Source organism: Dendrobates tinctorius, unplaced genomic scaffold (genome assembly GCF_039654945.1).
Source record: "Dendrobates tinctorius isolate UK_male_01 unplaced genomic scaffold, ASM3965494v1 ptg000013l, whole genome shotgun sequence".
Taxonomy (NCBI): domain Eukaryota; kingdom Metazoa; phylum Chordata; class Amphibia; order Anura; family Dendrobatidae; genus Dendrobates; species Dendrobates tinctorius.
In genome coordinates this window covers 1,057,330-1,081,703 of record NW_027361681.1, presented here as the reverse complement: position 1 = coordinate 1,081,703, position 24,374 = coordinate 1,057,330, and the positions used below count along the sequence as shown (strand labels likewise).

The 24,374-nt window shown below is 49.7% G+C and overlaps 1 protein-coding gene across 3 annotated transcripts in view; it reads left to right on the top strand.

Moving 5' to 3' along the window:
- Window positions 1-24,374, top strand: part of LOC141067746 (discoidin domain-containing receptor 2-like) — a 172,990-nt gene that overhangs the window by 108,127 nt on the left and 40,489 nt on the right. Inside the window, exon 1 of one of the 3 annotated variants that reach the window (XM_073558226.1) lies at window positions 7,082-7,139. The exons of the other annotated variants lie outside the window; for them this stretch is intronic. The gene's annotated coding sequence lies outside the window, so the exon portion shown is untranslated. Of the gene's footprint in view, window positions 1-7,081; window positions 7,140-24,374 lie in introns of those variants that run through there. 3 annotated transcript variants of the gene reach the window in all.

Sequence of the window (24,374 nt, the reverse complement as noted above, 5' to 3'; positions counted from 1 at the left end):
GTGTACTCAGGACAAATTGCACAATAACTTTTGCAGTCCAATTTCTCCTTTTACCATTGGTAAAATAAAAAAATAGGACCTGAGTTAATTTTTTTGGGGAAAAAAAGTTGAATGTTCATTTTTTTTAAACATTCAAAAAATTCCTGTGAAGCACCTGAAGGGTTAATAAACTTCTTGAATGTGGTTTTGAGCACCTTGAGGGGTGCAGTTTTCAGAATGGTGTCACTTTGGGGTATTTTCTATCATATAGACCCCTCAAAGTGACTTCAAATGTGATGTGGTCCGTAAAAATAAAATGGTGTTGCAAAAATGAGAAATCGCTGGTCAACTTTTAACCCTTATAACTTCCTAAAAAAATTTTAGTTCCAAAATTGTGCTGATGTAAAGTAAACATGTGGGAAATGTTACTTATTAAGTTTTTTGTGTGCCGTATCTCTGTGATTTAAGGGCATAAAAATTCAAAGTTGGAAAATTGCGAAATTTTCAAAATTTTCGCCAAATTTCCATTTTTTTCACACATAAACAAAAGTTATATGAATGAAATTTTATCACTACCATTAAGTACAATATGTCACAAGAAAACAATGTCAGAATCACCGGGATCCATGGAAGCGTTTCAGAGTTATTACCTCATAAAGGGACAGTGGTCAGAATTGCAAAAATTGACCCGGTCATTAACGTGCAAACCACCCTTGGGGGTTATGGGGTTAAAGATCATTTAATATTCACTGCTCTCCACTCTTGTAGTCCCGGCATGGGGAGTAGTGAGTATTCCGGCAACTGTCCCCTGCTTGTAGGCAGCGCATGACGCCACTGCTATGCGCTGCTTACAAGCATTAATCAGCAGCTGGCATCAGAACAAGACGCTGCAAGGGAGCGCAGAAAAAGTAAGTAGGATGTTTTTTTTTTTTTAATGTTTTTCTCATAAGGGCCATGCATAACAGGATAGGGATGGGGATGGGTGCCATGCATACCAGAATAGGGATGAGGGGGCCATGTATACCGGCATAGGGATGAGGGGACCCTGCATAGCAGGATAGGAACGAGGAGGCCATGCATACTAGGATAGAGATGAGGAGGCCATGTATACCAGGATAGGGATGAGAAGATCATGCATACCAGGATAGGGATTAGGGGGCCATGTATACCTGATTGGGGGACATATACATACCAGGATGGGGATATTAAAACAAAATTGACCACATTTTTGCTTCACTTTTTTTTCTATTTTCCTTCTCTAAAAACCTATGGACCTAACTACAATATGAGGACATGACTACAATATGGGGACCTGGATGAGGCCAAAACTACAACATGGGGTAGTTATGTATGTATTAGTTAGTATTCGCTATAGATCTTTATAATAATAAAGTGGTGAGAGACTTAAGGCTCCGTCACACTAAGCGAGATTGCTAGCGGTCTCGCTTAAGCGTCACCTATTTTGTGACGCAGCAGCGATATTGCTAGCGATATCGCTATGTCTGATACTTACCTCTGACCGGCTCCCCCTCTGGTTATCGCTGATCGCACGAGAACGTCCTGGGCCGTTTCTCGTCGGCAGCTTCCTGCTGGCCCCGACGAGCGACGCGTGGACGCGGGCGGAAGAAGACATTATCGCCGCGTCTGACAGGTAAGTAACGACCGCTGCTGCGTCGCTGCATCGCTAGTGAGATCTGCCTGTTTGGCAGCTCACTAGCGACCATTTAGCGATGTGGGTCGCCCTCCCACGGCTGTGGGGTACTCGGTACCGGGCCGGTCTTTCAGAGGGGAATGTCACAGCAGCGGTGACCCGGTCCGTGGCCCTGGGCGCCCATGTAAAAGGGGTAGAGTGGTGGAATAAAGTTTGAGTGATTCGTGACGCCACCTGTGGTATTCGGCAATGAAGATGTTAAGCTGACGCTGCAGACAGATCCTCTGGGACAGATGGTGGGATGCAGCAGTGATGTTATAGCCCTCCACAGGTAGGGCTGTAGTCCCAGGGCAAAGTAGATGAAGAGAATAGGGGTTGAGGAAGAGGGTGCAGTGTCTGGCACAGAGATATAGCAGTGCTGGAGAAGTTTTAGAAAGAAGGCAAGGACACAGCGGAATGTAGTTTCTTTACCTTTACTTTGTAAGTGCAGTCCAGGGTCCAGATACAGATAGCACAGGAGCTGATTAGCCTGGAAGCAACTCAGGAATCTCTCTATGCAGATAGGTTGTGTAGTCTCCTTCCTAGCGCTTACTTGAGGTACATGCAGTACTGTGTTACACTGAAGTTCCTCCTTCTTGTTCTCTCTCAGACCTACCTCATATGGCAGACAGCTGTAGTCTTCTATCTCTTCTCTTGGCTCACCCGTTGCTGTTGTGCCTCCGAGTCTTAGATGGGAATAGAGCATTTACAGCTTCCTATTCCTCTGGTTTCTGTTGCAGGACCTTCAGTATCCGTACAACCGTGGAGACCAGGTTCCAGATCATGGGCTCCAGCTGGGAACAAGCTCTCAACTCTGCTCAGTCCACCAGCTTCTCTCCAAGTCTACACACTTCGGCCTCCTCACAGAACTGACTAATTTCCCTTCCTGGCCCTCAGAGAGCACTCCTCCCCCAATTCTGGTTCAGAGCTCCCTCTGCTGACCTGGAGTGGGAACTGTGTTGCATGTTATGGTTAACTGCTAGAGAGACCCTTCATTGCTTCCAAGCCTGACATCACCCTCCCTGGAGGAAGGCAATACCACTGTGGCGACCATACTCCTGGGGGCGCCACATTCCCCCCTAGTGCAATTCAGTACTCCTGGACTGATAAAAAAAAATATATGAACATATAAACAAACAAACAATTATAAATGTACAAGATTTAAGAAAAATTAAAAATATAAAAACCAAAAGCTCCAAAATAGTCCTGTGACGATTAGTCCATTCGTCAATGTCCATGGTCCATTCCTGGGCAAATGGTGAACTATGTACAAAAGAAGTTTTTGACCACACATAGTCCTGTGGCCCATTTTTCCATCAAAACAAACTGGAATATTCAAAAAGAGGATTTCTTACAGAGTCTCTGTAGGCACAAAACTTAAATGTTAAACATATACATACAATTTAACATTTACATTACTTATTTATACACGATATCTGAAGGGTGGAATACCTTGGGTACTAGGGACAGACCGACGTAGCACTGGTGTTGTTGGGGATCTCGCTGGTTGTCTGGTGCTAACCACTGGGGTAGTGTGTACTGTACTGGCTACAATACTGGTGGTTCTGCGTAGCACAGGGATACTAGATTTCCTAGGACCACTTCTACTCACTGTGGGTAAACTGCGTAGTAGCTGTCTGCAAACTCTTAGACTCACCATGGGCATGACAGATTCACCACTGGCAAGGCGAGGATTCTCTGGCTCCACTGCTGGTGTGGCATCTGCTACCTGAACTTCCTGATTTTCAGAGTTCTCTTGAGTCACTTCTTCTTGCACTACCAGTTGGGGAAAGGTCATCCTTACTGATAAGGCACACCTTGCTGTTATCGAAGTTTGATGGTAAGATGGTGTAGGGTTCGGCTTCCCATTGGTCATCTAATTTACCATCCTCCTCTTCCTTTTTCGGACTTGTTTTCCTGGTGACAAGGGAACTGCAGGTGCATGGTGATTGCAGTTTCTTTCTTGTTTTTGTCTTGCCTGAGCTAGACTCTTTTCTACACACTCTTGTACTCTTCGATACTGTTGCTGCCGTTCTGTGTCCCAGTCAGCATCTGGTGATGTTACCTCAGGTGTAAGGACTCCTATATCCAAATCAATAGGCAGCTTACCAGGCCTCGCTTTCATAATGTAGGCTGGAGTGCAGTTGGTGGAATTCACAGGTATGTGATTGTAGAGGTCTACCAGATCTGGCAACTTCTCTGGCCACAGATTCCTCTCTTCCAAAGGCAAGGTCTTCAGTAGGTCGATCACCACCTGGTTCATCTTTTCACACATGCCATTGGTCTGTGGATGGTACGGTGTTGTACTGATCATCTTGCAACCGTACAAGTTACAGAATTCCTGGAACACTTTCACCTCAAAGGCTGGACCTTGATCTGTAAGCACTCGCTCGGGGTATCCGTGTGGTTGAGAAAAGTGCTGTTGGAAGGCTCTGGCTGCTGTCCTGGCTGTTTGATCCTTGACAGGCACAACTACCAAGAATCTTGAGTAGTGGTCAATGATGGTAAGACCATAAATGTAGCCCGAACGAATTGGGACCAGTTTCACATGGTCCAGGGCGACCAACTCGAGTGGCTGTTTGGTTACTATTGGCTGCAAATGAGCTCACTGGATGTTACGGTCATTCCTGCGCAGGTTACATTGTCCACACTTCCGGCACCAATTTTCAATGGCTTTCCTCATACCAGCCCAGTAGAATCTCTCTCGGAGCAAGGCCTCCAACTTCTTCCATCCGAAGTGTCCAGCTCCATTGTGGTATGCTTCCAAGACCATTGATGCTTCCCTCTTTGGGACTACCACTTGCCAAACCAACTCATGAGAGCAGGCATTGATACTCCTCTGACACAGCTTTCCTTCATAGATGAACAGCCGACCTCTTTCCTTCCACAACTGCAGGGTTTCTTCAGGAGCATCCGACTCTGGGCATGAGTCAGCTTGTGACAGTAGCTCCATCACCAGGCGGACTGCGGGGTCGCTATCCTGGGTTTCTGCCCAGTCATGATGAGCCAATGGGTTTAGGGTGGCCTCTTTCAAGACAGTCCGTCTGTTTCTCACTCCTTGGACCCGTTGGGCCACAATTGGCCGGTGGAAGGCAGGTAACTCTATTTCTTCAAGTGCCTCAGAGTCTTCTCCTGCATCTGGCAGATTAGGCTTTCTGGACAGTGCATCCGCATTGGCATTCTTGTGCCCTGCTCGGTACTTGATGGTGAATTCATAGTTAGACAGCCGAGCCATCCATCGCTGCTCCAGTGCACCTAGCTTGGCAGTTTCCAAGTGAGTCAACGGGTTGTTGTCCGTGAAGATGGTAAACTTGGCTGAAGCTAGGTAATGCTTGAATCGTTCAGTCACAGCCCAGACCATGGCGAGGAACTCCAGCTTGAAGGAACTGTAGTTGTCAGGGTTCCTTTCAGTGGGACCAAGCTTCCTGCTGGCGTAGATCACTCTTTCTTTGCCATTCTGTACCTGTGACAGTACTGCTCCAAGTCCCACGTTGCTGGCATCAGTATACAACACAAAGGGTTGGTCATAATCTGGGTAGGCCAGAACTTCATCTCCTGTGAGAGCCATCTTCAGTCAAGTGAAGGACCTCTCCAGCTCCTCATTCCATTTGAATGTAGGACTCTGCTTTCTGGCCTTCTTGGGCTGACCCACCAGACGATTTTGCATAGGAGTGGCTATCTCAGTGAAGCCTTTGATGAACCTTCGGTAGTAGCCTACCTACCCGAGGAATTGACGTACTTCATGGAGGTTGTTGGACTTCTGCCAGTCTCGGATGACAATGGCTTTGTCAGGATCCGGTGCCACACCATCTGCACTCACTACATGACCGAGGTACTGAACCTTGGGCTTCAGGAGGTGGCATTTGGAAGGCTTCACCTTCAGGCCAAAGTTGGACAATGCTTCAAACACCTCAGCCAGGTGCTTCAGATGTTCTTCATAAGTCTTGGAGAAAACAATGACATCATCAAGGTACAACAGGACTGTATCGAAGTTCTTGTGTCCCAGACAGCACTCCATCAGCCGTTGGAATGTCCCTGGGGCAGTGCAGAGCCCGAATGGCATGTAGTTGAACTCACAGAGACCCATTGGGGTGGTAAACACTGTTTTCTCCTTGTCTGCCTCTGCCACGGGAACCTGCCAATACCCACTAGTGAGATCTAAGGTGGAAAAATAGCAGTTTTAAGTACAGCTATTGACTCCTCAATTCTGGGTAATGGGTAGGCATCTTTATGTGTAATGCTGTTAATTTTTCTGTAGTCAACACACATTCTCATGGTACCATCCTTCTTTTTTTACAAAGACTATTGGGGCTGCAACTGTCTCTGATCACCCCAGCCTCCTTCATTTCCTGCAACATACTTTAGGCACATTGATATTGTGTTGGGGGTATAGGCCGGTACCTTTCTTTAATGGGTGGATGATCTCCAGTGGGGATATGGTGTTGAACCCCTTTTGCCTTCCCAAAGTCTAGAGGGTGTTTACTGAATACCCACTCATACTCCTGAGTCACTCGGTAAACCCCACTCTTTTGGTATGAAGGGGTGGAGTCAGTTCCCACCTGCAGTTGCTGACAACATTCCTCCAGCTGCTTTACAGAGCCATTATCCTCCACCTGGTCGGATGAGACCAAGGGCTCTGCTGCCTTCATTGCATTGTTACTGACAGTAAGCAGCTTAGCAGCTGTGGCATATTGAGGTATTGTGGCCTCCTCCTCCCCACAATTCAAGAGGCATACAGGTACCCTTCCTTTACGGACATCACCTACCCCTCTGGCTGTCAGGACAGTGGGCCTGCTATCAGTACCAAGAGAAGTTGCAGAAAGAAAGGACACAGCAGAATGTAGTTTCTTTACCTTTACTTTGTAAGTGCAGTCCAGGGTCCAGATGGCACAGGAGCTGATTAGCCTGGAAGCAACTCAGGAATCTCTCTATGCAGATAGGTTGTGTAGTCTCCTTTCTAGCGCTTACTTGAGGTACATGCAGTACTGTGTTACACTGAAGTTCCTCCTTCTTGTTCTCTCTCAGACCTACCTCGTATGGCAGACAGTTGTAGCCTTCTATCTCTTCTCTTGGCTCACCCGTTGCTGTTGTGCCTCTGAGTCTTAGATGGGAATTGTTAGGCGTCGGATTTCCGGCGCTGCACAGCGGGAATCCCGAGCCTTGCCTCCGACGGTCTCCCATTCCTCCCCAGCCGCAGAGGAGCTTGCTCAGCAAACTCGTCGGTCCCGGCGCTCTGTCCAGACCAGCTCCATGGGTTTGCTTGCTGCTGCCACCCCTGGTTCAGCTTTGGCAACGCATGCTGCTCAGCAGCAAAATCCTCCAGGGACTAAGTCCTCATGTCGGGCCACTGAGCATGCCTGTGGAGTGATCTCCCATTGGAGATCAAAGGTCATGTGCTCAGGTCCTGCTCGTGTTCGGATTGGCCCATCCGAGAAGCAAGGAGGATCACGGACGCCTGCGGCTATAAAAGGTTTGCATGGCCGCTCGGCCATGCGCTAAGATAGACTCAAATAGTTTGGTGTGTATGATGATGGAGGCATGTATCTGGTGTCTGACTCATTATAAAACCCCTACCCTTTGATACGTCTGTTGTTAGGGTTTAGAGACTGAGTCAGCGCCTGCTAGTGGCTAGCCTGTAGGCCACAGTGCATACCGGCCGTCTGCACACTTGCACACGCCATTTATTTGATCCCTGTTGGTATCGCAGTCGCGGTGCCGGGTGCTAGCGGTCTAGAGGGACTTCAGTCCTGCTGTCTAAGGGCTGAGTTCTGTGACGTTACGCTAGCGCTTACTCTGCCGAGCTCTGTGAGCGAAAACAGGCTACGGCATCTATTATTTGCGGTAGTGCGGCTCTAAGTCATAAGAGTTCGCCTCAGTACACCTTGGGTGAGGTTAACCCCGTGTGTGCCGTTATTTCACCGCCATATCGCGTCCGCCATTACCGAGCAGCAGTTAACACCTCTGCACGGTGGACCTCGGGCTGCGAACGCACCTAAACACCATCTTATTATTTGGTGTGTTCCGCCAGCCCTTAACATTATCTTAGCGCCAGGGTCTGGCCGATAATGGCGGATGAACAACGACTGCATAGGTACATCCAGCAGCTGGAGGGTAGGTTGGCAGCGCTAGAGCGTTCCACCTCAGCTGCGGATGTTACCTCGGTCGCCGTTCAGGCAGCTACAGAGGCTGTCGCTCGTGTCTCCACGGCCAGTCCTGCCCCGACCTTGTCCCGCCTCCCGCTGCCCGAGAAGTTCTCAGGGGTTAGTGCTTCGTGTAGGGGTTTCGTGAGTCAGTGCTCTATTCACCTAGAGCTGCTGGCTACACGATTCCCCTCTGAGCGGGCCAAGGTGGGATTTATCATCTCCCTCCTGTCGGGCAGGGCCTTGGAATGGGCCACTCCACTGTGGGAGCGTGGGGATCCCCTGGTACAGAGTGCCACCCACTTCTTGGTCGCTCTGAAACAGGTGTTCCTGGGACCTCAGGTCACACATGATACGGCACTCCAGTTGCTGGCGCTAACCCAGGGTTCGTCTTTGGTCAGCCAGTATGCCATCCTCTTCAGAACTCTGGCCTCTGAGCTGGAGTGGCCAGATAAGGTGCTCATACCCATATTCTGGAGAGGCCTGGCTGATCATGTCAAGGACGCCCTGGCCACCAGGGAGGTGCCCACCACCCTAGAGGAGCTCATTACAGTCTCCACCCGGATTGACGTTCGCTTCACTGAGCGAGGGTTGGAGCGCTCCAGGTCCCGCCAACGCTATAAGTTGGCTCCAAATTTTGCCAGACCGCTGGAACCCCTCGGCCCACTGCCTGAGCCTCCAGAGGCCATGGAGGTGTCCTGCACAGGGTCCAGGGCCTGGTCCGTGCGGGTACCCCCAGTCTGCTTCCGTTGTCGGCAGACTGGGCACCACGCTAACCAGTGCCCACAGCGGCCGGGAAACGCCCCCGTCTAGTGGTTATCGGAGGGGGTCTACTAGACACAGCTAATTTCTCCTCCAAGCTCCTGTTTAAAGGGGCGTTAGAGTTTGAGTCTTCCACTCTGATGGTGGAGGTTTGCGTGGACTCTGGGGCGGAAGGCAACTTTATGTCATCTGCCTTCGCTCAACAACACGCAGTCCCTCTGGTCTTGCTACCTCAGCCAGTCTCCATTAGGGTGGTGAATGGGGCGACACTCCCGTCCCAAATCACCCACCAGACGGCTCCACTGAGACTCTCACTGTCTCCGTCTCATCAGGAGATGCTGTCTCTCCTTGTGATGCCAGAAGGTATCGACCAGGTCCTCCTAGGGGTTCCCTGGTTACGGGCCCACTCTCCCCACATAGACTGGTCCTCGGGGAAAATCCTCTCTTGGAGTAATTCCTGCGAGGGTAGGTGTCTGAGGGACTGCATTCAGGTCGCTACTTCTGAGGTTCCTGCAGATCTCTCCTCGCTTCCCAAGCCATATCGGCAGTATGCAGACGTTTTCTCCAAGAAGGCGGCGGAGATCCTTCCGCCGCACCGCCCTTACGACTGTCCTATTGACCTCTTGCCCGGCGCTGAGCCTCCTCGGGGTCGAGTATACCCCCTATCTCTCCCAGAGACAGAGGCCATGTCGCAGTATATCAGGGAGAATCTGGCAAGGGGATTCATTAGGAAGTCGGTGTCCCCGGCGGGAGCGGGATTCTTCTTTGTCCAAAAGAATGGGGAATTACGTCCGTGCATCGATTACAGGGGACTTAACGCCATAACCGTTAAGAACAAGTATCCTCTGCCCCTGATATCGGAACTATTTGATAGGCTACGGGGAGCGAGAGTGTTTACTAAGCTTGATCTGCGGGGAGCCTATAACCTGATTCGCATCCGTGATGGGGACGAATGGAAGACGGCATTTAACACCAGAGATGGGCACTATGAATATCTGGTGATGCCCTTCGGGCTATGTAACGCCCCAGCTGTCTTCCAAGATTTTGTGAACGATATCTTCCGGGATATGCTTGCCACCTCGGTAGTAGTCTATCTGGATGATATTCTTATTTTTTCTCCAGATATTGACTCCCACCGGAGAGATGTTCGCAAAGTTTTTGATCTCCTGCGGGCCAACTCCCTCTATGCCAAATTGGAGAAATGTGTGTTTGAGCAGGAGTCCTTGCCTTTCCTGGGTTACATCATCTCAGCCCAGGGTTTGGCCATGGATCCTGCCAAGCTACAGGCGGTGATGGATTGGCAGGAACCCCATTCTCTCAAAGCGGTGCAGCGCTTTATGGGGTTCATAAATTACTATCGCCAATTCATTCCCCATTTCTCAACTTTGGTTGCACCCGTGGTAGCCCTCACCAAGAAGGGTGCGAACCCCAAACTGTGGTCGGAGACTGTCTCCAAGGCTTTCGCCTCCATTAAGTCCCATTTTGCTAGCGCTCCCATTCTACATCGCTCTGATGTAGATAAGCCATTCATTCTAGAAGTGGATGCCTCCTCCGTCGGTGCTGGGGCGGTCCTTTTCCAGAAGGACTCGCAAGGTCGGAAGCACCCATGCTTCTTCTTCTCCAAGACCTTCACACCGGCGGAGAGGAATTATTCCATCGGGGACAGGGAGTTGCTAGCAATGAAGCTGGCCTTCTCAGAATGGAGACATCTCCTGGAGGGGGCTCGCCATCCTTTCCAGGTGTTCACCGATCACAAAAATTTGGTCTATTTGCAGACGGCTCAGCGGCTGAATTCTCGTCAGGCCAGATGGTCCTTGTTCTTCTCCCGGTTCCATTTCACACTACATTTTCTCTCCGGGGAGAAGAACGTCCGAGCCGATGCTCTTTCTCGCTCTGTGGTGTCATCAGAGGAGGAGGAGGAGCCTCGACTGATAGTCCCATCGGAGAGCCTGAGGACCGTGGCTCCGGTTGCTCTTGAGTCTGTACCTCCGGGCAAGACTTTTGTCGCTGTCCATCTGCGACCGGAGGTCTTCTCGTGGGCTCATTCGTCCAGAGTGGGAGGTCATTTCGGGATCAAACGGACCACTGAACTACTGGCGAGGACGTACTGGTGACCGCATATGGCCCGTGACGTCAAGGACTATATTCAGGCATGCGTCTCTTGCGCCCAGAATTGGCCCTCTCGGCAGCGGCCCGCTGGGTTACTCTATCCTCTGCCGGTTGCGGACAGGCCCTGGGAGATGGTTGGTATGGACTTTGTGGTGGGTCTGCCCAAGTCCAGTGGCAGCACCGTCATCTGGGTGATCACCGATCATTTCTCCAAGATGGTGCACCTAGTACCACTCTCTCGGCTACCGTCGGCACGAGGCCTAGCAGCATTGTTCATTAAACATGTTTTCCGCCTACACGGCATGCCGGATAAGATTGTCAGCGACCGGCGTCCCCAGTTTGCTTCTCGGTTCTGGAGAGAGCTCTGTTCTCTGCTCCGCATTGAGCTAAATCTCTCTTCGGCCTATCATCCCGAGACGAATGGGTTGGTGGAGAGAGCCAACCAGACCCTGGTGACATATCTGCAATATTTTGTCTCGGCTAGGCAGGATGATTGGGCATCATTACTGCCGTGGGCGGAGTTCGCCTTGAACAACGCGGTAGCCGATTCCACAGGTCAGACCCCATTTCTCTTAAATTACGGTCAGCATCCGCGCGTCCCCGTGCCCATGCCCGTGTCATCCACCGACTCTAGGGTGGCAGACTGGGCGGTGGAAGCGCGTGACATTTGGGACCGCACGCAGGATGCTATCCGGGTCTCCAAGGAGAGAATGAGATCCTCCGCTGATACCCGCCGGCGCCCTGCTCTGACCTTTGCCCCTGGCGACTTAGTGTGGCTCTCTGCCCGTAACATCAGGCTGCGGGTGGAATCCGCTAAGTTCGCACCACGCTACATCGGTCCTTTCAAGGTCCTTGAGCAGATTAATCCTGTGGTCTACCGTCTAGCCCTTCCACCACACTTGGCTATCTCGGACACGTTTCATGTGTCTCTCCTCAAGCCAGTTCACATGTCCCGGTTTTCTGAGCCAGCTGCCAGAACATCAGATCTGTCATCTGACGAGTTTGAGGTCAATGCCATCGTGGGATGCAAGGTGATGCGGGGCAAAAAGTTTTACTTGGTAGATTGGAAGGGTCATGGTCCAGAGGCCTGGACCTGGGAGCCAGTGGAGAATATCCACGCTCCTCTTATCATTGCAGAGTTTGAGCGGAGCGAGGCTCAGAGAGGAGGGGGCGTAATGTTAGGCGTCGGATTTCCGGCGCTGCACAGCGGGAATCCCGAGCCTTGCCTCCGACGGTCTCCCATTCCTCCCCAGCCGCAGAGGAGCTTGCTCAGCAAACTCGTCGGTCCCGGCGCTCTGTCCAGACCAGCTCCGTGGGTTTGCTTGCTGCTGCCACCCCTGGTTCAGCTTTGGCAACGCATGCTGCTCAGCAGCAAGATCCTCCAGGGACTAAGTCCTCATGTCGGGCCACTGAGCATGCCTGTGGAGTGATCTCCCATTGGAGATCAAAGGTCATGTGCTCAGGTCCTGCTCGTGTTCGGATTGGCCCATCCGAGAAGCAAGGAGGATCATGGACGCCTGCGGCTATAAAAGGTTCGCATGGCCGCTCGACCATGCGCTAAGATAGACTCAAATAGTTTGGTGTGTATGATGATGGATGCATGTATCTGGTGTCTGACTCATTATGAAACCCCTACCCATTGATACGTCTGTTGTTAGGGTTTAGAGACTGAGTCAGCGCCTGCTAGTGGCTAGCCTGTAGGCCACAGTGCATACCGGCCGTCTGCACACTTGCACACGCCATTTATTTGATCCCTGTTGGTATCGCAGTCGCGGTGCCGGGTGCTAGCGGTCTAGAGGGACTTCAGTCCTGCTGTCTAAGGGCTGAGTTCTGTGACGTTACGCTAGCGCTTACTCTGCCGAGCTCTGTGAGCGAAAACAGGCTACGGCATCTATTATTTGCGGTAGTGCGGCTCTAAGTCATAAGAGTTCGCCTCGGTACACCTTGGGTGAGGTTAACCCCGTGTGTGCCGTTATTTCACCGCCATATCGCGTCCGCCATTACCGAGCAGCAGTTAACACCTCTGCACGGTGGACCTCGGGCTGCGAATGCACCTAAACACCATCTTATTATTTGGTGTGTTCCGCCAGCCCTTAACAGGAATAGAGCATTAACAGCTTCCTATTCCTCTGGTTTCTGTCGCAGGACCTTCAGTATCCATACAACCGTGGAGACCAGGCTCCAGATCATGTGCTCCAGCTGGGAATGAGCTCTCAACTCTGCTCAGTCCCCCAGCTTCTCTCTCCACGTCTACACACTTCGGCCTCCTCACAGAACTGACTAATTTCCCTTCCTGGCCCTCAGAGAGCACCCCTCCCCCAATTCTGGTTCAGAGCTCCCTCTGCTGGCCTGGAGTGAGAACTGTGTTGCATGTTATGGTTAACTGCTAGAGAGACCCTTCATTGCTTCCAAGCCTGACATCACCCTCCCTGGAGGAAGGCAATGCCACTGTGGCGACCACCTGGGGTGCCACAGATGCACCAGCGATCCTGACCGGGTCATATCATGGTCGGGATCGCTGGTGCATCGCTAAATGTAACGGGACCTTTAATTAGGAATTGAATCTGTGACCCCCTCCCCCCCTTTCCCCCCTCTCTTATCTCTACCATTACCTTAAAGAGATAGAGTGTTCTACTGCCTCCTGTATATCAATATCTAGCAGTAGCTTAAGGAGATCAAGTGGACATAACTGTATTAACCATGGGTAAAAATTTTCCCCAAAGGGATGAGTAATAGAGACATTTATGATAGAAACCCAAGGTGACAACTGTATCACTTACTGTGAAAATATATCCAAGTCTTAAAGCTAATGAGAATCAGGGAAGTGCAATAATTTGTAGGCTGTACATGCACAAGCACTTTGTCACAAAGTCAATTCTGAGTGACATCTCACTCACACACTAGTCCTGTAATTTTACATGTGTGTTCCCTTGTAAATTGAATAAAAGTTACATCTTTCCCCCAAGTTCTTTAGTAGGGAACTTTAGTTGCCTTTGGCAAATTGTGTGTCTATATCTACAATATGGGGACCTGGATGGGGACATGTCTACAATATGGGGACCTGGATGGGGACATAACTACAATATGGAGACATGAATACAATATGGGGACCTGGATGGGGACATAACTACAATATGGGGACATAAATACAGTATGAGTGCACATTTGTTATCTCCACATCCATAACGACTAGAGTTGAGTGAATTTGTTCAGGTCCCTGCTTATTCGGCAAGCTATAGTGCTTACCGAATAAGCTAGAGCGGGAACCCAGATACATGGAGCTGATTCGCTGATCGGAGCCACAGCTGCATGTGTCGCGGCTGAGTCACAGTCACAGCACATGCATGGAGAACTTGTGTGTTGTGACTGTAACACAGCTGCGACACATGCAGCTGCGGCGCCAATCAGCTGATCAGCTTGCTTGCTCCATGTATCTGGGTTCCTGCTCTAGCTTATTCGGTAAGCGCTATAGCTTGCCGAATAAGCAGGGACCTGAACAAATTCGCTCAACTCTAATAACGACCCAAGCTCTAAAAAAAAAAAAAACAGCAAAAATGTTCAAATGGTGTATAGAAAAAAAAAATGGTATCATTAAAAATTTCACTTTGTCCTTCAAAGAATGCGGCCCCCCCAAATTTTTTCTATATGCAGCCCATATATCCAGTTGAGTTTGAGACCCCTGTTCTATATAGTGGGGTGTCAGAGGCCATTTATGGACCTTGTTAGCACTGCATAGCCAATTTTTGCCCTATTATAGTCCTTGCTCTGTTCTGTACATGCGGTTACATCATCTCTGCCCGCACCCACATTTATGGCACATATCACATTCCACATTATTCATTTTCCTCTGCTTTATGCCAGATGTAAGATGGCACGTTGCTGGAGCGACCTGCGTCATGTGCAGGCCTGCCCTAATGACTTACATGTGACAGGAGGAAGAATGAGAGGGGCATGAGCCAAAGCACAGCGCGTACATGTAAGCGGCTTGTACCGTCAATGCCTATATTTCTGGGGAACGCCATGTGTCTGCCCACCATAGACGACCCGGTGCAGGGTCTTGAGAGAACCATCAGCCAGTCAGTATTAGAAGACACCACTTTCATAGGAAGTTATGCATGTGACGTTTTGTGGGTCTTCTCTGGGGACATTTGGGCACCGTACGGCGGAATCTTTTGGGAAGTTTAGAATATTTGTAGCTATTTTATGGTGGTTTTATTTAGGCAGTCTTTGTTGAACACGGTATGATAGTAGTATGTGGGCATTGTAAGGTAGATGAGTTTATGTAAAGATATATGTTTTCTGGTGATGTTTAGCAAAGTATGGTGGTTTTATTTAGGTGATAGGTGGTGGTTTTATTTAAGCACAGTTTGGAGGCTTTATTTTGGCATGTACAGTAATCTTAGTTGAGCACTGTATGACTGCAGTAGTTGGGCACTGTCTGGTGGTGTTATTTAAAAGTAAAGGATACATCCCAGTGATATTACAGTATTTATCAGTGTGGTGGTTTTACCTAAACACTGTTTAATGGTCTTAGAGAGTTGAGCGCCGTATGATAGTGTGGGGAAGGTGACTTGACGGACAGACGTGACTGGTAGTAGGAGGGGACGGTTTGTGCACAAGAGACGGAGATTGACAGCATAGAAGGGTGACAGCTAGGAAAGGTAGATAGGAGAGTGCAGTACCGAGAAATGACCACAAGATGGCAGGGGGAGTAGTTTAGGACTCAACATCAGCTTATGGCTTGAGAAACGCTTAGTCATGGGGGGCGGGAAGATAGGAACCCAGGAGGGGAATTCCCGGTGAGAGAGGGGATAAATAGATCAGGGTGGGGTTCCAGGCAGTCTAGTCCAGGGAGGAGCTCGGTAGAAGATGGTGAAGAGAGAAGAGCTCGACCAGGGGACGGACAGCAAAGAGACAGTCAGGGGGGTGGCCCTGACCCGACGGACCGCAGGACAGACGAGGCCCCGGGGGTACCGATTGGATGACGACCTCGGGCAGGTGAAGCGCTGGCGGTAGATTGGTCTAGGACAGCCCCAGCGAAAGATCCGCGAGGGACGTTACTTCGACTGGAGCAAAGGTGCAGGTACCTGGGCCTGGAGGCAGAGAACTATAAAGAGGCTGCGATGCGTGGTTGTGGTCGTCAGGAGGACGATGAATAAATCCGGAACTGATACAACTGAAATCTGTCTCCGCCTTGTCCTTGCATTGCCTGGTGTCTGTGTCATCCGGACAGGGTAAGCAGTGGTCCACCCCGCTAATACGACATCTTCCGCGGCAGGCCTGCGTCTGAAGAACCCAACAGGACTTGGACTGCTCCCCTGTGGATTACAAATAACTGTGGATTACAAGACTGCTCACCTGGGGATTATAAATTGGAGACTTTGTTCCGGATCATCGCTGCCATCAGAGGATCCGGGGCTGCACCAGAAGTTGTCCAATATGGCTGTGGTACTCCAACGCCGGGGAGAGGCCCGGGCGTTTGCAGTTGTTCTGGACGGACTGGGGCCATCTCCAACGTACCCCAGGGAGAGCGGTGTAGGTCTGGAGACCGCCGCCCCCTCATACTGGACCCGGGCAGATGGGTGGAGAAGTCGGCCATCGCCCCACCTAGGAGCGGGAGTGGCCCGGGAGAGAAGACCGGCTGCTTGGCGCCATTTCATTGTTGTCCACCGGACGGGATGCGACGCTGCAGTTGCCGTGGCCCCGGACACCTGGAGTGGCGGTGGCGTCGGGAGGTCGAGTCTTGCTGGGAGACCCATTTTCTGGAATCACGGACAGTCCTCAAAACATCGGGCGGAGAAGAGGAGCGACTGCGGGCCCTGCGGGAGCAGCCGGCTAAGACATCACCTGGGAGCCTCCCCGTGGGATCCCCGAGCCTGGAGGCTAGCCCCGCCGGACAGCGGGGTGAAGAGCGGAGGCTGCAGGTGGAGCCACGGGGTGATGTGTTGGAAGCCGCGGCGCCGGGGAAGGTGAGAGTTCCCCTGGCTCTGCCGGCGCCCCCGCAAGTGGCCCCCACCACCCAGCCACACCGCGCGGCCTCCTGCGCTCCTGTAAGCCCAGCTGCGGAGGGCTCTGCAGCCTCCGCTGGGCTGAACGATGCCCCCGCTCCCATCCCAGAGCCACCCCGCCCGGCGGCACCACGCCCGGTGTCGCCGGAGCGGAAGCAGCCCGCGGCCCACGCAGCTGGGTTCCACCTGCCAGCATCGGCCAATCCCCTGAAGCCAGTCACTACTCCGGCCCCATCTGCGACTCCGGTTGCGACCTGCCCCGCGGCCGCATCTGCGTCACCCCCGGAGTCGGTTGCAGCCTGCTTGTCGGGCTTTGTGGCCTACTTATCAGAAACCGTGGCTGCCCCTGCCCGCCGCCCGGCCCCAGCTGCTGCTGGGCCGCAGACATCTATGGCTGCCTCTGCCCCACTCTCAACCCCGGCGGTGTCCCGCCCATCGGACTCCGGGGCCTACACTGGACCCTCCGTCTTGGTCGCGGAGGTCATACGGAAGAAAAAGGCCAGGGAGCAGGAAGTCTGGAACCTGCTCCATGAGAGAGGGGAGACTGGCATGGCGGCTTCACGATCTATGGGGCGGCTCGTGTACACCAACCTCAAGAAGGGATACGGGTTCATTTGAAACCTCGCAACCGGCCAGAAGGTATGCATCAACGTGACCTCCATCCGTCACGGCCGGGCGTTGCGAGAGGGGGACTTGGTATCGTACTACAAAGAGTACTGTCCCTGCGGCTACTACGCAGCAGCCGTAATTGCTGAACCCGAAGGTCACGAGCCCCTGTAGAAAGGACCCCTAGAGACACTCCCTGCATCCCGGGAGCTCCACGGCTGTGGGGCCCCTTGCTACCGGCTATCAGGAGATGGCCCGGACTGTCAGGATTTTGCTGCACCTTTGTGCAGGCCACGAGGACAGTTTTCCATCCAGGTTACAAAGAATGTTTTTATTTTGTTCGATTTGTTTCCTGACATAGGGGGATGCGGAAAAGGGAGTATTAATGTTAAAGGGAGGGGGAGTCTTTATTTTAAAGATGCTGTGCAGAAAATATCGTGTTGGAAATAATGTTACGTGTTTGAAAAAAAGAAGAGAAAAACAAAAAAAAAGAGAAGAAGGGATTACTCCGGTTGAGTAACTCCTACGGTTATTAAAGTAAAAGTAATAGGATGTTAAAGTTGATTTAATGAGTAGTGTGTTTAACAAAAAAAAATGTGTGTAACAGGTTCCAGGTACGAGGTAGATGTGACGAAGACGCCGACCATGACTCTTTTTAGGTGAAGGACGAAGAGACGACAAACATCGAACCAGACAGTGGTCCGTCTCTCAGGTCCCCAACACCACGGACACCCCACAAGGACGGGCTGGCGCCAATGATGACCTGGTAGGCGAAAGGCCTCGGTCATGGCGTTCCAGACAGCTGAAGGTAGTGGAAGGGGAGACTAGTGGGAGGTTCATGCCGTAGAGTAGTCCGGGTGGACCTCGCCAACCCGAAAGAAGTTGTCACGTGGCGTGCGCGCTGGCGAGTAGCGGTAGGCTGCTCGGAGCATGGTGCGCCAGGTTTAGTTCGGCCCCGTGGGCAGCAGGTTTTGGCCCAACGACCGGTCCGACAACAGACTGTGGACAAGCTTCAGAACGACGTAGGGAGGGGGAGTGTGGGGAAGGTGACTTGACGGACAGACGTGACAGGTAGTAGGAGGGGACGGTTTGTGCACAAGAGACGGAGATTGACAGCATAGAAGGGTGACAGCTAGGAAAGGTAGATAGAGTGCAGTACCGAGAAATGACCACAAGATTGCAGGGGGAGTAGCTTAGGACTAAACATCAGCTTATGGCTGGAGAAACGCTTAGTCATGGGGAGCTGGGAGATAGGAACCCAGGAGGGGAATTCCCGGTGAGAGAGGGGATAAATAGAACAGGGTGGGGTTCCAGGCAGTCTAGTCCAGGGAGGAGCTCCGTAGAAGACGGTGAAGAGAGAAGAGCTCGACCAGGGGACAGACAGCAAAGAGACAGTCAGGGGGGTGGCCTTGACCCGACGGACCACAGGACAGACGAGGCCCCGGGGGTACCGATTGGACGACGACCTCGGGCAGGTTAAGCGCTGGCGGTAGATTGGTCTAGGACAGCCCCAGCGAAAGATCCGAGAGGGATGTTACTTCGACTGGAGCAAAGGTGCAGGTACCCGGGCCTGGAGGCAGAGAACTGTAAAGAGACTGCAGTGCGTGGTTGTGGTCGTCAGGAGGACGACGAATAAATCCGGAACTGTTAAAACTGTAATCTGTCTCCGCCTCGTCCTTGCATCGCCTGGTGTCTGTGTCATCTGGACAGGGTAAGCAGTGGTCCACCCCCCAATCCCGGCCCCTACCACAATTGCAGTATTTGCGCACTATTAGTCTGAAAGCACATGATTTTTGTGCCCTTAGAGTGAAAGGCACAGAAGTGCAGGAGGAGGTAGCGAGGTCGACACCAGCATGCGACGCCATTAGCTCTAAAATTTGTTCTTGCGGTCCATGTACACTGAAGACAAATCATCTAATGAGCGTGTGCAAAGGCCATTTGGAAGGGAGGAAGAGAAAGTGAGCTGTGACATCACGTATTGTGATTGGTAATCTACAGGCCACTTATATGAAATGGATACATGAGGAATCCACGTTGTGACATGTGTGGACCTTTAGTTATACAGATAAAATCTTGAGAAAGGCTGAATAGCCGAAACGTTGATGATTATTTATCTGTACCACATATTTTTGGTCCTACAATATAATATATGTACTTCTGGACGAATAAACATTGGATTCATGCAATACTGTGTGCCGAGGTTTTTTTTTTTAGATATATTGTATTAGTTGACAACCATAGAAAGTTCTAGTGGTATGTTCTCAGTTTTGAAAACCCCATGAAAAATCTCTATGTGAACATACTGTCAGGGTGGAGAAAGTCTTTTGAAATCCCACTTTATTTTTCAGATCATCAACGTTTCTGGATTATTAGTTGACAAAATAAAATAATTTCACTTTCGTCCAGTGAAAATAAGACAGATACAGAAGTCTGAGCGGCTCTGTCAGGGTAATCGTACAACACATTCCTCTGTCCTCATGGTAGGATCTTCCTGTGCCGATCCCTCCTCACTCGTAAACTACCGGCCTAATGTCATCTCCAGGGAAAGGGCCTGTCATAGCATCTGCACTTGATCCACTGGACCATCTGTATATTCCTTCTCCCCCAACTGCTATTTTACTTGACTGTATAGAAAACAGCTTTACTTAAAAGGCGTACATATGAAATATGAGGATGTAGCAGAGCTGAGGTTGTCATTTCATCACACTGTACCATAACTGTGGTGCTCCTTAGCATTGTATGCAGGCATGGACTGGCCCACAGGTGAACAGGAAAATCCTCCGGTGGGCCCCTCTGCAAGAGTGGACCATCACCTCTTATACGGGCAGTACTTGTCACAATATACGGTACTTGAATCACAATGTACAGATAAAGGCGGCAACTTATTCGTTTACCAGTGTACCCAGTTCATTGTTATATCAATTTGTGACTGAGGATATTGTCACATTTGCATGTAGCTGAAAAGTGGGGCCCTCGGCACCCCAGTCCGACACTGACTGTATGTGCACACGTGAGACAGTTCATCTAGCTCTACTACATATTTTGTAGTTTACAGGTTTTGGGTGTAAGCATACAGAAGGTAGCAGAGCTGACCTGGTCAATATTCTGTGTTTTTGCAGCACATTATTTCTCTAAGGTCGGTTTCACATTTGCGCTTTATAGCGCAGCCACGGCCTGTGCACGGCCGCCGCTAAGCCCCGCCGGCTCCCTGCCCGCCCCATCCGTTCATCGCCGCCTACTAGCGCACATGGACGCTTGCGATCTGCGCACCCTATCTTTAGCATAGGGTGCGCAGATCGTGCGCTGGCCGTGCGCTAGCAGGATTTTGCCGTGCGCTGCGCACTTTTGAAGGTGCGCCCGTGTGCACCGAACACAGCATGTTGCATTTCGGCGCGCACAGCACACCTTCAAAGGTGCGCAGCGCACGGCAAAATCCTGCTAGCGCACAGCCAGCGCACGATCTGCGCACCCTATGCTAAAGATAGGGTGCGCAGATCGCAAGCGTCCATGTTCGCTAGTTGGAGGCGATGACCAGATGGGGCGGGCAGGGAGCCGGCAGGGGGCGGGGCTTAGCGGCGGCCGTGCGCAGGCCGTCGCAGCGCTATAAAGCGCAAATGTGAAACCGGCCTAAGATAATGCAATAGAATCACTACAGATAATAACACATTGTAACACAGCCCGTGTATGGACATTGGAGCGTGAAGCACGGACAGGCCGCATGTCTCCTGACCCAAACTCAGAGTCCTCATAGGAATATATGAAGCTGACACATACAGGGCAGGACACCCGCAGTCAGTCCATGAACATCTGATTTCGGCCTAAAGCGGTATTTAATCGCACTGCTCTGATATTAAAATGCTTTATGTATGGAGTTGTTATTCGGTCACTATATGACAGTATTGTGTGAGCACTGTATTGTGGTATAAAGTAAGCACTGTATGGTGTTATTATGTGAATACTGGTGGTATTATACGTGTACTGTGTGGTGGTATTGTGTGAGTATTGTATGTGGGTATATGTGTTACTGTTATTTTGTAAGCACTGTATAGCTGTAAAATTTTAGCAATGTATGGTGATGGTATATATTCACAGCACAGAACTGTATTATTTGAGCACGGCGGTATTATATTTCCACTGTATGCCAGAAGTATGTGAGCACTGTATATTATATTAAAACTGTATGGTAATATAAATGTGTATAATATGGCAGTAATATGTGAGAACTGAATGGAAGTGTTATGCGAGCAATGCTTGGTTGTATTATATGAGCACTTTATGGCGGTGTTATGTGAGCATCACATGTCGGTATATTTGCCACTGTGTAGTGGTATTTTGCAAGCACCATATAGCAGAAAAATGGCAGCACCGTATGGTGGTAGCATATGTGCACTTTAGGACGGTATTATATGTGCACTGTATGCTAGTAGTATGTGAACACTGTATGGTAAAATACAGTAGGTATGGAAAGTATTCAGACCCCTTTACATTTTTCACTCTTTGCTTCATTGCAGCCATTTGGTAAATTCAAAAAAGTTCATTTTTTTCTCATTAATGTACATTCTGCACTCCATCTTGGCTGAAAAAACAGAAATGTAGAAATTTTAGGAAATTTATTAAAAAAGAAAATCTGAAATATCACATGGTCATAAGTATTCAGACCCATTGCTCAGTATTGAGTAGAAGCACCCTTTTGAGCTAGTACAGCCATGAGTCTTCTTGGGAATGATGCAACAAGTTTTTCACACCTGGATTTGGGGATCCTCTGTCATTCTTCCTTGCAGATCCTCTCCAGTCCTGTCAGGCTAGATAGGGAAGTTGGTGGGCAGCCATTTTTAGGTCTCTCCAGAGATGCTCAATTGGGTTTAGGTCAGGGTCTGAATACTTATGACCGTGTAATATTTCAGTTTTTCTTTTTTAATAAATTTGCAAAAATTTCTACATTTCTGTTTTTTTCAGTAAAGATGGGATGCAGAGTGTACATTGATGAGAAAAAATGAACTTTTTTGAAATACAAAGAGGTCTGAATACTTTCCTTACCCACTGTATATGCATACGTATCGCAGTATTATATGAGCACAGTATGGTGGTATTATGTGAGCACAGTTTGGTATTACATATACTTTGTATGGTGGTTTATAGTGGTATTATGTGATCACTGTTTGGAAGTATTTACATTGGGGTATGAGTATCTTATTTTTGCAGTGTATAGTGATGGTGGCACTATATTTAAATAACTGTATAGAAGTATGAAGATGATAGACAGCATCCAAACCGGGTGATTGCGTATCAAAAAGCAATTTATGTCAATTACAAAATAGCTAAATTTCAACACTGACAGTTTTAGCTCTGCTACATTTGTGTGTGACTATATAGATGATACAGTGTCTTTCCACCACTTCTTGCATGAAGCAATTTTCCCAGACTCCTGAAAGGCAAGTCTACCTACATGTATGACTTCATATTCCCCATTCTGGGAAAGATGAGTGACAAACCCTGTGACTGCTGTTGTGGTTGCCATTAGTAGTCACCCAGCTTTCTCAGGAACGGAAATTGCTGAAAAGACATTGTACTAACTTTTACAGAAGAGGACCAATCAAGGACATAAATGCTATTTGAGGATTTATCTATGGAAACTACAAGGAAGTTTTTGGGGGTTGGGAAGCAGAGTAGGGAGCACATGGCATGAGGAGAGGAGCCAGGCAGCCTGTGTACAGATGATTACATGTGTTTTCAATTATGGCCACTCACGAGACCAGATGATTCCAGGAATTTTAACCCCCTGAAAATATCCAGAACAGGAGAAAAACAAGGAGACGGAGAGGGCACAGATTCCTAAATGACAGGGACCATATAATCATTGTCCTACGGCGGAGGCACCAGGGGTCTTATCCAGGTATCTTGGTAGGATGACTAACTATGAATCTAGGGGAACGTAAAGGGGGTCTCTGCTCTGAGATGGTTTGTAATAGATTTTATATTACCTTTACAAGATCTCTGATTGCTGTCAGTGAATGTTAACGTACTTAAATCCAGAGGCTGAAATGTATAAGCTGTGACTCTCCTGTATAAGGTGATAAGCTGGGGCTCCAGACTGATACATTGTAACAAACGACCAGCACAGGTGAGAGCCCTGGACTGCTGATGTAATTAGCTCACAGAACATAAGAGACTGGTTACGACTGTAACAAACACTCAGCTGCAGGATGTATCATGCTAGGGAGGGATTTTCAGATTACAATTCACTGACAGCAATCACTGACGCAAGCTGAGATCTTTGGAAAGTTGACAAACTTCTCGTTACACTTGGATTAGGAATTATTCATGTATCTTCCTATAGGTCAGAGGTCTGCACAAAGGGGCCTTCTAGTCCTTGGGTCTCTACAACTCTCAACATGCGAACATGTCAACTGAGAGTTGTAGTTTCAGGAGAGTCACAGGTTATATGGGCATTCATCTTTCAGGTCTATATGTTGTATTGACATCCCCGATGGGACCACAAGGTGGGCCACAAAAACCAGACCACGCTTCAGTGGTTTGTACATGATAATGGAAGAATTTACTGACCAGATACAGGAGACACAGGAAGTCCAATAGTGTTTACTGTCATATCCAGCATCACAATACAAGCGTTTCTGCTTCTTTAACTCTTGCACTGCTGATCCACCCTGTTTAAGGCTAACCTTAGTGGTCACTAATTATCGTTGCCCACCCTGTATAAAGCTCCTTGCATCTTCTTGCCCTACTACTTGCACCAGTGACCCTATTCCCTCACATCTCCTCCAGTCCCTTATTCGGGCTGTCACCACTCACCTAACAATACTCAACCTCTGTCTCTCATATGGAAAATATTTCCTTCCTCATTTAAATACGCCAGCATACATCCATTACTTAAAAAAACATCCCTTGAAGTGATGCTAATTATAGACCTGTCTCTAATCTTCCCTTCATCTCTAAATTCCTGGAACGCTTGGTCTACTCCCGTCTAAGCCGCTGTCTCTCAGATAACTCTTCTTGTCCCTCTACAATCCGTTTTCCATGCTCTTTACACTCTACTGAAACTGCCCTCACTAAAGTCTCTAG